The sequence below is a fragment of the Crocuta crocuta genome, unplaced genomic scaffold (genome assembly GCF_008692635.1).
Source record: "Crocuta crocuta isolate KB4526 unplaced genomic scaffold, BGI_CrCroc_1.0 scaffold646, whole genome shotgun sequence".
Taxonomy (NCBI): domain Eukaryota; kingdom Metazoa; phylum Chordata; class Mammalia; order Carnivora; family Hyaenidae; genus Crocuta; species Crocuta crocuta.
Window position 1 is genome coordinate 1,149,478 of NW_027530851.1, and position 13,979 is coordinate 1,163,456.

The window sequence follows — 13,979 nt, forward strand, 5'->3', positions numbered from 1 at the left end:
GGGGGGGGGGGGGGGGGCTACCAGTAGCATGGATCTATAACACATGTCTTCATTTTGTTTTATGTGCAGAAAGATGTAAAAATATCTTGGCAGCACTGTGTGTGAGCATACGAGCATCTGCCCACATTTCTGCCTATCTGAGGATTGTAATCTTTAACAGTTCTATTGAAAAACAAAATCAATAAAATTGCAGACAGTGTGAGATCATTACAGAATCAACAACTCCATAACCATCCTAAAGCTTTTGGGAAGGGTGGGGTTTCAGCTTCATTTCTACTTGAAGTCTTTGCCTCTTGAAAACTGCCTGCTGAGTGCCTGGAAAGCACTTGCCCTGACCCCATGGAGCGCAGGTCGTTTATCTGGCTGGCAGTGGTTCTGTGCTGTGTGGAAGAAGTGAGTTCTGGTCTGGCAGATGTTTTGCTAGCAGCTTGGGGAAACAAAGCAATTAGTAAAACAAAGAGAGATGCTGTGTTTACTCTCTATACTCAGGAATGATAGCAGCCTCAGGCTTCAAGTATGTGGGTATGAAAATACTTTTAATTTTCCATTTCTTTTTTTTTTTTTTTAAATGTTTTATTTATTTCTAGGAGAGAGAGAGAGACAGCGTGGGCAGTGGAGGGTCAGAGAGAGAGGGAGTCACAGACTCTGAAACAGGCTCCAGGCTCTGGGCTGGCAGTCAGCACAGAGCCCGACACGGGGCTCGAACCCACGAATCGCGAGATCATGACCTAGGCGAAAGTCAGACGCTTAACTGACTAAGCCACCCAGGCGCCCCTAATTTTCCATTTCAAAGATTGCATTCTGAGTGTATGCTGGATAAATCCAATAAGAATCTTCAAACTCATCTTAAGAAAAAGATAAAAGCAGTAGAAATTTCCTTTTCGGAAAAACAATCTTGAAAGAGTCATTTTAAATTAAAACATTGTTTCCAAATAATGTTGATTAACAGGCCGCTATTAATGTGGAGTGTGTATGGCTTCTCCTGTTTAATATATTTTTATTGCTAAATGAAATGATGTGAGAGATGGAATGCTGGTCTCAGTTTTAGCAGGAGGCATAATAACCCCCCTGCTCCCTGATGCCCTCCCAAGATGTTCATGTCTAAGCCTCCAGAACCTATGAATACATTGCATTAGGTAGCAAAAGAGACTTTGCATATGTGCTAAAAATTAAGGACTTTGAGATGAGATTATTCTGGATTAACTACATAGGTCCAATTTGATCATAAGTTCCACTACTTGATAAGAGTATCATCTCTCCGGGAAAAAAAAAAAAAAAGAATATCATCTCTTTGTTTTGTTCCAATTTAAAAAGTATAAGATTTTGGAGCACATGCCCATATCCTGGTTGAATCCATTCCATGGCTGCCCCAACTACAGCCAAGATTGTTGGGGAAGGAAAAGAGGACTGCTTGTCGCAAGTAGTAGAGATACTGGAACAGCATGTGAAGATCTGGAGATGTCCATTACAATCAGAAAGGAAGGAGTCAAGAATCCTAAACTATTGGGAAGAATTCATAGGAAAAAAAAAAAAAACAGGTTAAAACTTTTTAGAATGCCATTTCACAAAATGGCAGATGAAAATGATGTAAGTGTTTTCATTAGGAGAGAACCTCAAAAAACAAGTTACATCTAGGTTACTGACTTGAAAAACCCTCCAGACTCCCTCCTGAGTCTCTCCTTTACTTTCACACAACTGCCCCACTCACAATACTGACACCAGATATGTGGGGGTTTCTCACACGAAGCAATTTATTGACACCAGTTGGGCAGCCTACAACTTAACTCAATTCTGACAGTATCTACCCAGAGATAACATCAGATCCCACATGGTAAGGTCTCCATCCTGCAAGACTGCCCCCCACGTAAGATGCTAATTGCAGGTAGTAGGTCCTCAGGTTACTTATAACTTCTATCTGAGAAGGCTACAAATTGAAGGTTCCCACAAGCCCTTCTTCGAGTTCAATGAATTCTCTAGTGTGGCTCAGAGAACTCAGAAATACTTAGGTTTATTAGTTTGTTAAGGGATATAATAAAGGATACAGATGAACTGTCAGATGAGATATGCAGGGCAAGGTCTGGTAGGGTCCTGAACAAAGGAGCTTCTGTCCCGTATAGTTGGGATATGCCACCCTCTTGGTGTGTTGATGTATTTGCTAACCTGGAAGCTCTCCAAACCCCATACTTTTGGGATTTTTATGGAGGCTTCCTCACATAGGGACAGTCAGTTATTAACCCTGTTTCTAGTCCCTCTCCCCTGTCTGGAAAATTCCAAGCTTCTAATTATGTGGTGGTTCTTCTGGTGACCAGACCTTACATCAGCTAACCTCATCCAGAAGCCCATTCAGGGTCACCTCATTAGAAAAAAAAATATGTATATTCCTATTACCCAAGAAACTCCAGGGGATTTAGGAACTCAGTGTCAGGAACATAAGATAGGGACCTATTTATATTTTCTGATATCTCACAGTTACTAAAATAAAACTAATGTAATCTTTGACAAATCCTATGCCATTTATGTGTAGAATATCAACTTAATAATGTCTAACTGCTTGTTCACCGGTCAGACCTCGCATGGGTTCTTTTGTCTATTTCTGAGTCTCACTTCTGGAGAATATTGATTAATAAAAGTTTGTTAAACATTGAGTTGTTTGTTAAGATGTTAAAAAGCCCAGGAACCATTTTCATCTGACAAATGGTTGAGGGAACCATTTGAATGGTTAAGTGATAGTCTAAACTTGAATGACTTGGAGCTAGATGATACTGTTGTATACATTTAAGGAGATACTCTGTGGCAAAGTTATTTTTTTTCTCTCTCTCTCTCTTTTAAATGTTTATTTGTTTATTTTAAAAGAGAGAGAGAGAGCTCAGGAGCTAGCATATGCATTCAAGTGGGGGACAGGGAGAGAGAGGGAGAAAGAGAATCCCAAGCAAGCTCCATGCTCAGCACAGAGCCAGATGGGGGCTCCATTTCACATCCAAGAGATCATGACCTGAACCAAAATCAGAAGTCTGACGCTCAACCCACTGAGCCACCCAGGCACCAGGATTCTTATTTTCTATCACAACATTGGTTGTGAGTTAAAGGGAGCACAATTTTGGTGTGATGTGTTAGAACAGATTTCTTGTCTCAGAAAAGGTGAAAGCAGAAGCTAGGAAACCCCAAGTCATCAGGACACTTCCTCTCAGTTAAAAGTTTATCAATCAGTTGAGAAGGGTCTATAATTCTCTGTTTATAATTGGTTTCATCAATGCTAGTGTGGTAGATAAAAAACCATATTTTCTCTGAAATCACTTTAAAATGTCAGAGAATGCTATAATTTACCTGTGCTCAGACCCACTGACCTCATTTTCAACAATTTTTTTTTCGCCATGAAGATAAAAATCTGCTTAGTGGATCAATTTTGGAATATAAACAGAAGCTGTCAGTTTCTGCATAATCTACTTGAAAAGTCCTGCAACCAACTATTTCTTATCATCACAGTGTCATCCTTTCATATACTTCTTTTATGTTTCCTCTGATATCTACATTAAAGCTCTTCTATCTATGTATGCTTTTAGAAGTGATTGGTTAGAACACTTTTTATATTCCAAAGACAGGAAGCAGCCATTGAAAATAAGCTCTAAGATTTTGAATTGCATATGGAATATTGCATCAAACTCAGAGAACAATTTGCAAGGGCTATTCAGAGTTTAAATATTCAAACTCACTTAACTCATTAAACTACCTTTTAATATATGTAGAGATGAGTATCAAATTCCTCATTATGTAACTTCACTTATGCCTTCCCAGTGGGTCATTAATTTCACTAGATCAGTTCTTGCACTATTAAACAACAAGACAGACACATGTGCCATCTAAGAGTATACAGGTATCTACTGTCAGGTATAAACCCTACATGTTCATCTAAGAAGTTTAGAAATGAAAAATATATGAGGAATAGGTTACAGAAACTAGAATAAATAGAAAGAACCATTTTCCAGGGTAGGATTGTAGCTGTTCTTTCCCTTTAGCAGTCCCTAAAATAAGAATCAATTGTAGCAGCTCTTTGAGAACTGTGATATTGATATGAGCAGAGCAGGTGAGGAGTGAGGGGGGTAGATATCAACAGAGATGACAACACATCTCAAGGCCTATGAAGTTTTACACTGAAGGACTTAATTGTTGTTTTGAAAATGTGATAGCTTTTAGGGAGAATAATGAATGGGGTCTAAACAAAGGGTGGAGAACATACCAAGTGACCCCTCAAAATTCCTTTCAGGCTGATGACAATTGTAGACATAGTATCTTTAGGATCTTTGCATCCTGATTTCTTAATGAGATGAGAACAATATTCTAAAATGACCAAGTAAATGTCTGGGTTTAAAACTGTTTTCAAAATAGAAGTGTTCTGGGGCAGACTCTCCTTTCATGAGGGTTAGTTCCTATGTCAGAAGTAGTTTCAGATAGTTTGAAAGAGCATGTACTCACTGGGGTTTGTGCCTGTCCTGGATATATATGGCTATGACTGCTGAGTGCCACATAGGAGAAATGTAACTTCTGCATTCTGATGAAAGGGTCTATAACCACACAGAAAAACAAACCTTTGGTTGAAAGATGAGATATTCCACTCCTTCTGAGGCTGCACCTGGGACCAGAAATCTTGCATTTCACTAACTCTGTTTGGCCATTTGATGCCCAAGTGTCCACTTTGCTGCCAGAATTTCTAGATTTCCGTCAGACAAGAACACCCACAGGAGACATTAAGGCAAAGAGCAAGGGAGGCAGTAATGGCAAGGTAGTGTGAATTGAGCAGAAAACAAACCCTGTACCAGAATTAGAGTGAGAGCTGAAAAAGGCAGAAGGAAGCAATAGTTTCTGGGAGGTGCAGAGAGAACACTTCACCAGCTGCTGCTGGGTGTTAAGACTCACTTCTGATCTGATGTGACAGTTAGTGGCTGAAAAAGTGTTAAAGGAACCATGCTCCTAGGGTAAATCTAGATCGTTAAAGAACAGTATTATATTCCCTCCTTTTATTTTGTCAACGCGATGTGGTGTAAAGACATTAAGAATGTTTAGATTTGTAACCAACTCTGTACTTTGGAAGATCGCTATCTATCTGCTCGTGGTGTGTTCTCTTTGTCTAACAGAGAGGCTGTAAGTCTGTTTCCCTGTGAATAAGGAAGAGTAATGTTTTAGCAGTCTTCAGAGACCAAAGGCAAAGATGGTGCAGAACATGCACATAATGAAACCCTGAGATTCTAAATCTGAGAAATAAGAAAGATACAGGGAGCTTATGATCTTCTTTTAAAAAGTTAACAAATTTGGGGCACCTGGGTGGCTCAGTCGGTTAAGCATCCAACTTCGGCTCAGGTCATGATCTCACCGTTCGTGAGTTTGACCCCCATGTCAGGCTCTGTGCTAATAGCTCAGAGCCTGAAGTCTGCCTTGGATTCTGTGTCTTCCTCTCTCTGTGCCCCTCCCCCACTCATGTTCTGTCTTCTGTCTCTCTCAAAAATAAATAAACATTAAAAAACTTTTTTAAATAAAAAGTTGACAAATTTGGCATATTTTTAGCAGATATTTGACCTATCCTCAAGGTTGAGACACATACAGATTAATATGGTCATACGCCATGGCTTTTGAGTTGACCGAAGTCTGGAGCCTGTAAACAGCCAAATGTAGTAGGAGCAAGTGAAAAAGGTAGGCGGGGAGAGAAAAGGATGAATAAAGGAAGTCCTGAGTTGAAAATTAGCCAAACTCAAGTTCCAGCTGAATCCTTGCAGATAGAACGCTGTGCCCAATGGGAAGTGTGAAATAGTTCTAAGTTCTTTTTGCTTTTGGAAGTGGGAGAGTATACAGAACTCTTAAAATTTTCCCCTGGCATAACATGTACTATATTAATACTTTGGCTGGAGTGCCAAAGAATGGTTTAAAAATTATTATTAAATGAAAACAATTGGTTAAAGTCAGGCATTAGCAGACATGGCCTCATTTTAAGGAAATTTCAACCAAAATGAATGTTATCTGACTAATAATAAAATATTCATTTTCTTTAGAGAGTTTATGTCCAAAAAACACTGTTTCCTTCTGGGAGATTAAAGTACACTCCTACTCAGAAATACTTGAATTAACCAAACTTTTGGCCCTTTTTAAGTTTTCAGCTAACAGTGTTCTCACCAGGCAAGTGAGGAAAGGCTAATGAAAAACATTAGTTAATACTGTTCCTTGCCTCCTTTTCCCATCTGTGGAGTGAAGAACTAAAATATACCACCAAATATGTGATTATCACTTTCAATATTAGTGATTATTACTTTTTAACTGCAAAAAAAAAAGTCATTTAAAAAATGTGTTTAGGGACACCTGGGTGGTTCAGTTAGTTGAGCTTTTGACTTTGGCTCAAGTCATGATCTCATGGCTTGTGAGTTTGAGCCCTGTATCAGGCTCATGACAGTTCAGAGCCTGGAGCCTGCTTCAGATTCTGTGTCTCCCTCTCTCTCTGCCCTTCCCCAACTCTCTCACTCTTTTTCTTTGTCTCTCTCAAAATAAATAAACAAACTTAAAAAAAAAAAGAAAAAATGTGGATTTATTTTCCCAGTGGATTGGAAAAATGAGTGAATGAAATTTGTAGTAAATCATTCATATTAGATTTCCGGCTTTTATGAAGATTAGGAGAGTTTTCATTTTTAAAAGATGTTCATAACCTAGAAATCCCTGTTTAGAAATGACCATCTCTACCAGAAGAATCAGTAATTTGGAATGTTCAGTGCACAGTATGTATAAAGTGAGGGCACATGAATAGCCATCTTCTTATAATCCTGTAGAGATTCATTGATTCATTGAGTTGAGTGTGGTCTCACTAGATACTTAAATTCCGTTCTTTGAGCTCACTACCTTCGGTTCTGTTAAATTTTCAAAAAAAATCTAAAGAGCAGTTGGACAAATCTAGAGGTGGTAAGATGGCTAGCTTTGCAGTTTCAAAAACTGATTTATCTGAGTTTTCCATTACTGTATCAGTTCTGAATTTATTTTAGAAGAAAAACCTTACCTAGAAATAAATTGATAAGACATAAGCTATATATTTGAGCAAATAAGTTTTGCTACAACTCACAGTTTCTTGCAAGTGAACCATTACATTTAATCTTTTGGTGGTGTTTCCAGACCTGTGTAAATGAAAACGTTTATATTTTGCTTCCCAAACCAAATTTCCTGGGTAAATGTTAGGATAGAAAATGAGCATAAGAGTGCTATGAAAGCATGCATGGGGATAAGCTTCCAAAAATCAGTATTTCTTTTTTTTTAATTTGAAAAGTAGAAAACTTAAGAAAAATATTTATCTCAATAACAGAAGAGTAGTCAGTAAAAATGAACACAGCGTTTAGGAGAATGAGAGGGTCCATTAAAAACTCTTAAAAAAAGAAAATAATGATTCATACTAATGCATTATTTAAGGGCAAACTCTCAGCCAGCCTATTACAGCACTAATTTTTTATCATACTTCATCAGAATCTAACTTCAATATGACCATGATGTCTTAGAAAACCTCCACCCAGTACTTAATTATCAATTAGATAATTGTATTAGAACAAGTAGCTTTTAGCTATTTTGTAAGATATGCCATTGTTTAAGATATTCACCATGAACCAATTGCATGGCTAATTTAAAATCCAATAAGGAAAGAAAAAAATTAGAGAAAATCCTCGAAGATCAGAAGGCCACTGACTACAAAATGAGCCAAATGGAACAAAGACAAATATATCATAGACCAGAAGAACTGTACAACTGACAGTCTATTGTTATTTATGTAGACACAGAATTGAAAAGGACTGGTTGTAAAATTGTGGATTACACAATATATAGAACGCAAGAAATACTTGTTCTCCTAGGTTAAGAGATAAGAATGTAATTTTAACTTCTGATGTTAAGCTTGTTAAGATAACTAAACTTTATATAACATTTGTCTTTAATGAAAATTTGTTGTCGCTTTCAAATGGTTTCCAAACCTTAACTAATGTTTAAAAAGAACATGCTGACTAATTATGAAATATTATAAAACACAGAGTCATATCAATTGTGTTATTCGAGGATGGAAATTGCCCTACCCAAGATATTTTTCTCTTCATTGTCTCTTGAGCTGGAATCATTTCTATATTTTTCTATTCATTCCAGGCTCTTCTCGAGCCAAATTCTCTCTCACAGGGTTGTCAGGCATCCTGTGTTCAATAAAATATCATAAGTTCTATGATCCAAGCTGCTCAGTATTCTGCAATTAAAATATACTTGCCATCACTGAACTTTTCTTCTGTCTCTGGCATTATGCTAGGCGCTTACATGTGTTGTTATCTTATTTAATCCTTCACACCACTTCATGAAATGGGTGCTATTATTATCCCTATTTTGCAGATGAGGTAATTGAGGTTGAGAGGTAGGTCATATATCCTAGTTATCAGTGGCACTCAGGTTGGCAAATTGTGTGGTCATTCCTTTGTCTTCATATTATTTTTATTTTCAATTCCAGTATAGTTAACGTACAGTGTTAGTTTCAGGTGTACAATATAGTGATTCAACAATTCCCTACATCACCCAGTGCTCATCAAGACAGATGCATTCCTTAATCCGCTTCTCCTATTTCACTCACCTACGCCCCGTTAACCATCAGTTTGTTTTCTATGGTTAAGAATCTGTTTCTTGGTCTCTCTCGCTCTCTCTCTTTTTTCCTTTGCTCATTTTTTCTGTTTCTTAAATTCCATTATAAGTGAAATCATATTGTATTTGACTTTCTCTGAGTGCCTTATTTTGCTTAGTATTATACTCTCTGGCTCCATCTGCACCACTGCAAATGCCAAGGTTCTATTTTTGTGACTGAATAATATTCCATTGTGTGTGTGTATATATGTGTGTGTATATATTCATGTATTAGTGGGTACTTGGACTACTTCCATAATTTGGCTTTTGTAAATAATGCTGCTATAAACGTAGGGGTGGATGTGTCCCTTTGAATTAATATTTTTTGGGGAAACAGCCAGTTACTGGATCATGGGGTAGTTCCATCTTTTTAAGTTTATTTATTTATTTATTTATTTATTTTGAGAAAGAGAGCAAGTGTGGAGGGGCAGAGAGAGAGGAGGAGAGAGAGAATCCCAAATCCCATGCTTTGTACTTCAACACATGGAGCCCAATGTGGGGTTTTGAACCCACAAACCTGTGAGATCATGACCTGAGCTGAAATCAAGGGTTGGATGCTTAACTGACTCAGCCACCCAGGTGCCCCAAGGTAATGCCATTTTTAACTTTTTGAGAAAACTCCATATTGTTTTCTACAGTGGTTGCACCAGTTTGCGTTCTCACCAACAGTGCACGAGGGTTCCTTTTCTTCCACATCCTTGTGTTTCTTATGGTTTTGATTTTAGACATTCTGACAGATATGAGATGATATCTCATTGTAGTTTTGATTTGCATTTCCTTGATGATGAATAGTGTTGAGCATCTTTTCATGTGTATGTTGGTCACCAGTATGTCCTATGGAAAAATGTCTGTTCATGTCTTCTGCCATTTTTAATTTGATTGTTTTTTTGGGGGGGTGTTGAGTTGTGTAATTTCCTTTAGAAAACACACCCCAGGATAAAGGCCGTATATGAAAACTCACAGCTAACATCATACTTGTCAATGTGGGGAAACTGAGAGTTTTCCCCCCAAGGTCAGGAATAAGACAAGGATGTTCATTCTCTCCACTTTTATTCAACATAATATGGGAAGTCCTAGCCACAGCAATCAGACAACAACAAAATAAATAAAAGGCATCTAAATTGTTAAGGAAGAAGGAAAATTTTCACTATTTGCAAATAACATGATACTATATATAAAAACCCAGAAGACTCCACCAAAAAACTACTAGAATTGATAAATTCAGTAAAGCTGCAGGGTGCAAAATCAATGTGCAGAAATCTGCTGCATTTGTATACACTAATAATGAAGCAACAGAAAGAGAAATCAAGGAATCAGTCTCATTTACAATCATTCCAAAAACAATATGTTACTTAGGTAAAACCTAACCAAAAAGGTGAGAGACATCTTTACATTTTTGCACAAAACTAGGACAAATAGTCTTAACTGACTGAGCCACCCAGGCACCCCTAAAACTAGGACAAATAGTCTTCAAATTTATATGGAACTACAAGTGACAACAAATAGCAAAAGCAATCTTGAAAAAGAAAAGGAAAATTCGTGGTATCACAATTTCAGACTTCAAGTTATCTTACAAAGCTGTATTAATCAAAATAGTATGATCCTGGTGCAAAAGTAGAGAGATAGATCAATAGAACTGAATAGAAAAACCAGAAATAAACTGACAATTATATGGCCAATGAATCTTCAATATGGAAGGAATGAATATACAATGGGAAAAAGTCTCTTCAACAAATGGTGTTGGGGAAAGCAGTCAGCTACATGAAGAAAAATGAAACTAGGCCACTTTCTTATACCATACACACAAATAAACAATATAGATTAAAGACTTAAAAGTGAGACCTAAAACCATAAAAATCCTAGAAGAGAGCCAGGTAGTAATGTGTCTAACATTGACCGTAGCAACATTTTTCTAGATATGTGTCCCAAAGCAAAGGAAAGAGAAACAAAAATAAACTATTAGGACCACATCAAAATAAAAGATGTCTACACAGTGAAGGAAACAATCAACAAAACTGAAAGGCAGCCTCCTGAATGGGAGGAGATTTTGCAAATGACATATCTGATAAAGGGTTAGAATCCAAAGTCCTCATATTATATGAATACTCGTTGAACACTCTCTCTTTTCTGAAATCCTTTGTTTTCTGGAACATCGTGATTTTCTTACACTGTTGTGGTTGAATTTCCTTCTGAATTTTTGACTGACTCTCTCTGGTCTCCCTTAACTGTAAGTGTTTTAGTGGTTTAGAACTTAATCGTCAGTATCTTTTCTCTATCCATACTCACTCTCCATTTCCACACTCACCTGTACTCACAAATTCTTTAATTTATACCTGTAAAATGGCTTTCAGGAGAATAGTCACATGTGTGGATTTATTAAGAAAAATGACTGGAAATGACCTCATGTTTTTCCTTTAAAATCTACTTTTGTGTGCTGAGAAGTCATCTTCTAAAGAAAGTTCAGTCTTTTAGAGATGGTCGCCTGTGACATTGTGTCTGGTCTATTGCAGTTATCAGAGGTCAGGAAAGTGATCAGATTAGGACAGACACTTCCTTCTGATGTTATTCTTGTAAATGTAGGTTTGTCAGGGTGAGGATTTTTTAAAAGTTTATTTATCTTGAGAGAGAGAGAAAAAAAGCATGCAAAAGTAGAGAGAGAATCCCAAGTAGGCCCTGCACTTTTGGTACAGAGTCCTACATGGGGCTCCACGTGCTGTGAGATCATGACCTGAGCTGAAATCAAGTCAGAGGCTTAACTGAATGAGCTACCCAGGTGCCCCTGTCATGCTTAGAGTTTTTCTTTTTAATGACCCAGTGATGGCAAAAAGCTGGAAAGGACCTTAAGCTATGTGAGAGATGTTAGAATTTTAGGGAAGTCCTAAGGCTATTCCTGGCACCAGCAGAAAGCTTTTTTAGTAACAATTCTGTTTTTGCTGAAATAAACTTAAAAAGCTGGACCTCAGACTAGGACTAGAACTAGTAACTTTGGATTCCACATCAAGTAGGTGATAACGTAAGATCCTGAAAGGCTGTCAAGCCTTTTTTTTTCATCAAGGGAGATGTGAAACTAATAAAGAAAAGAGGATTAATAAGGATTAATGTGTTAAAGAGCTCAGAATAATGGACAGTTTTTTAATAAGCCAAGAAAAATACACAGTATATTACTGCTACATAGAGGAAAACTGCAATTATATAACTGCAATAAAAGATTGAGGAGAAAAGATTTAAAAATCTATTGTTTGCATGTCCTTAAATATTACCTTAATTGTATATTGCATGTTAAATGCTTTTAAATTATTTACATCTATAATTATTTTAAAATGTTAAAATAATGATTATTATTGTAATTGTTTACACTTATTTTAGCTCCATAGATGTAAAATCTTAATTGCGTGCCATTAGCTGTGATAAGCACTAGAGACACATTAAGAGAATAGGATACAAGTATCTAAGCTCAGGAGACTCTCTGTCTAATGGATTAGACACAGGAAAACAATTTCAGTGTGAGGGCTCAAGGGAAGAGCGCTATTAGTTGGAGATTACACAGGTTTGGGGACAATTCATTATGATCAATCAAACATTGGGATTGAGATCAATGAAGGATATTTAGATGTCCAGATTGACATATATCAGTTTAAACAAGTAGAATTACTCAGATGTACAGTGATGTTTAGCATAATCCAGCCAGGTGTAGACATAACTGTATCAGGATCCTGGAGAGGTTTATAATGTCTGTAGCATAGAGTAATATTATCAGGATGGAAGAGAAAAAAGGCCAAATCAGGAAACGTGTGTCATTACCAAGTTTCTTAACTCAGGCTTGCAAGTAGTTCAGTTCACTTTAATCATTCTGTTGAAGATGAAGAATGTGACTTCCTCAATATCAGCTTCTTAGGTTTCTGCCACACTGTGCTCTCCCAGTGCTCAGGACTCAGTCTTTACATTACTTTATCTCTCCTTTACCTGGTTCAGCCATCAGGCAATGGCATGACTATGGACCCCTCTCTCCCTGGCTAATTTCTTAAAGATTGCAGCTACGTTCTTGGGGACTCCACCCATAATCTCTTATCTTTCAACCTTTTAGTCTTTTCTTCCTTTCTTTGTATTTTGCCAAGAGGTACTGTTTTTTTGTTTGTTTGTTTGTTTGTTTGGTTTGGTTTTCTCTACTTCCACTCCTTCTTTGACCACAGGCCCTGGTGCCCCATTAAGCCCACACACAGCTCAAATATTAGCACCTGAAACAAGCTAGCTCCCATTTTCACCTCACCCTCCTAAAAGAAATACTGCATTTTATTCTTCCAGTACAGAAAAGAATGAAGACAAACAAAATCAGTTGTATTCCACATTAAAAAAAAAAAAAAGACTAATCCTTCCTTCCTTACAATAATCTATTTTTAAAGGAATTTGTACTTTCTACAGAGGAAAAATGGAGGGTATTTTAGAATTTCCAGTAGGGAAATAACAATAAAATTTCTATTTTACATACAAAACCTCTAGAAAAGGCAAGTTTATAGAGATAGACAGCAGATAAGTGGTTGTCTAGAGTGGTGGATAGGAGCAGAGGTGAACTGCAAACAGGCCGGAGGGAAGTTTTTGGATGATAAAAAAGTTCTACACCTGGATGGTTGCCCAACCCTTTAAATTTATTAAATTCATTGAATTGCACACTTACAATGGTGAAAACATCAATTATACCCCCTTAAATACTCATTTTGGAAAATCACTCTAATTATAGAGCAGATTATCAAGTAAAACAGTTAGAAAACTGAAGTACTCATATCAGAGAGAGATGATTGCCTGTGTGACTGGAAGACAAATATTAAAGAAGACTTAATGAGGTGATATTTGTAGTACATGTGGCTGATGATGTGTAGAGAATAAGAAAGTCACGATATAAGGAAAATACCCAGCTTCTGACATAAGCATCAACATAGATGGTGGTTAAACTTATTAAGTCAGGAGCTCAAGACACAGATAGAAGGGTGGTTTTGCAAGGGCAAAGGAGGAGTTGTGAAAATAATCAGTATACAGAAAAAAAATTGAGAAAAAAAACCCGTGAAAATCATCAATATACGGAGCTTGTTTGGAATTTCAACTTCCATGGAACTATGCATTATCTAAAGAAAATGTTCTGAAACACAGAATCCTCTAGTTAGGGACCCATATTAAGGGAGGCTCCTTCTTCTGGAACATGGCCACTCGTCATTGTGTTAGAGAAGATAGAGAACCATGAACTCAAAACAATGCACCAAGAGATCTCTATGTGTAGCTCTATCCACTGCACAGATGGAATTATAAACTTATTTATAAATTAA

At 37.1% G+C, this 13,979-nt stretch overlaps 1 protein-coding gene across 1 annotated transcript in view; it reads left to right on the forward strand.

Moving 5' to 3' along the window:
- The window catches only part of THEMIS (thymocyte selection associated), a 179,128-nt gene that overhangs the window by 94,197 nt on the left and 70,952 nt on the right, over nucleotides 1-13,979 (forward strand). The gene's annotated exons all lie outside the window — the stretch shown is intronic.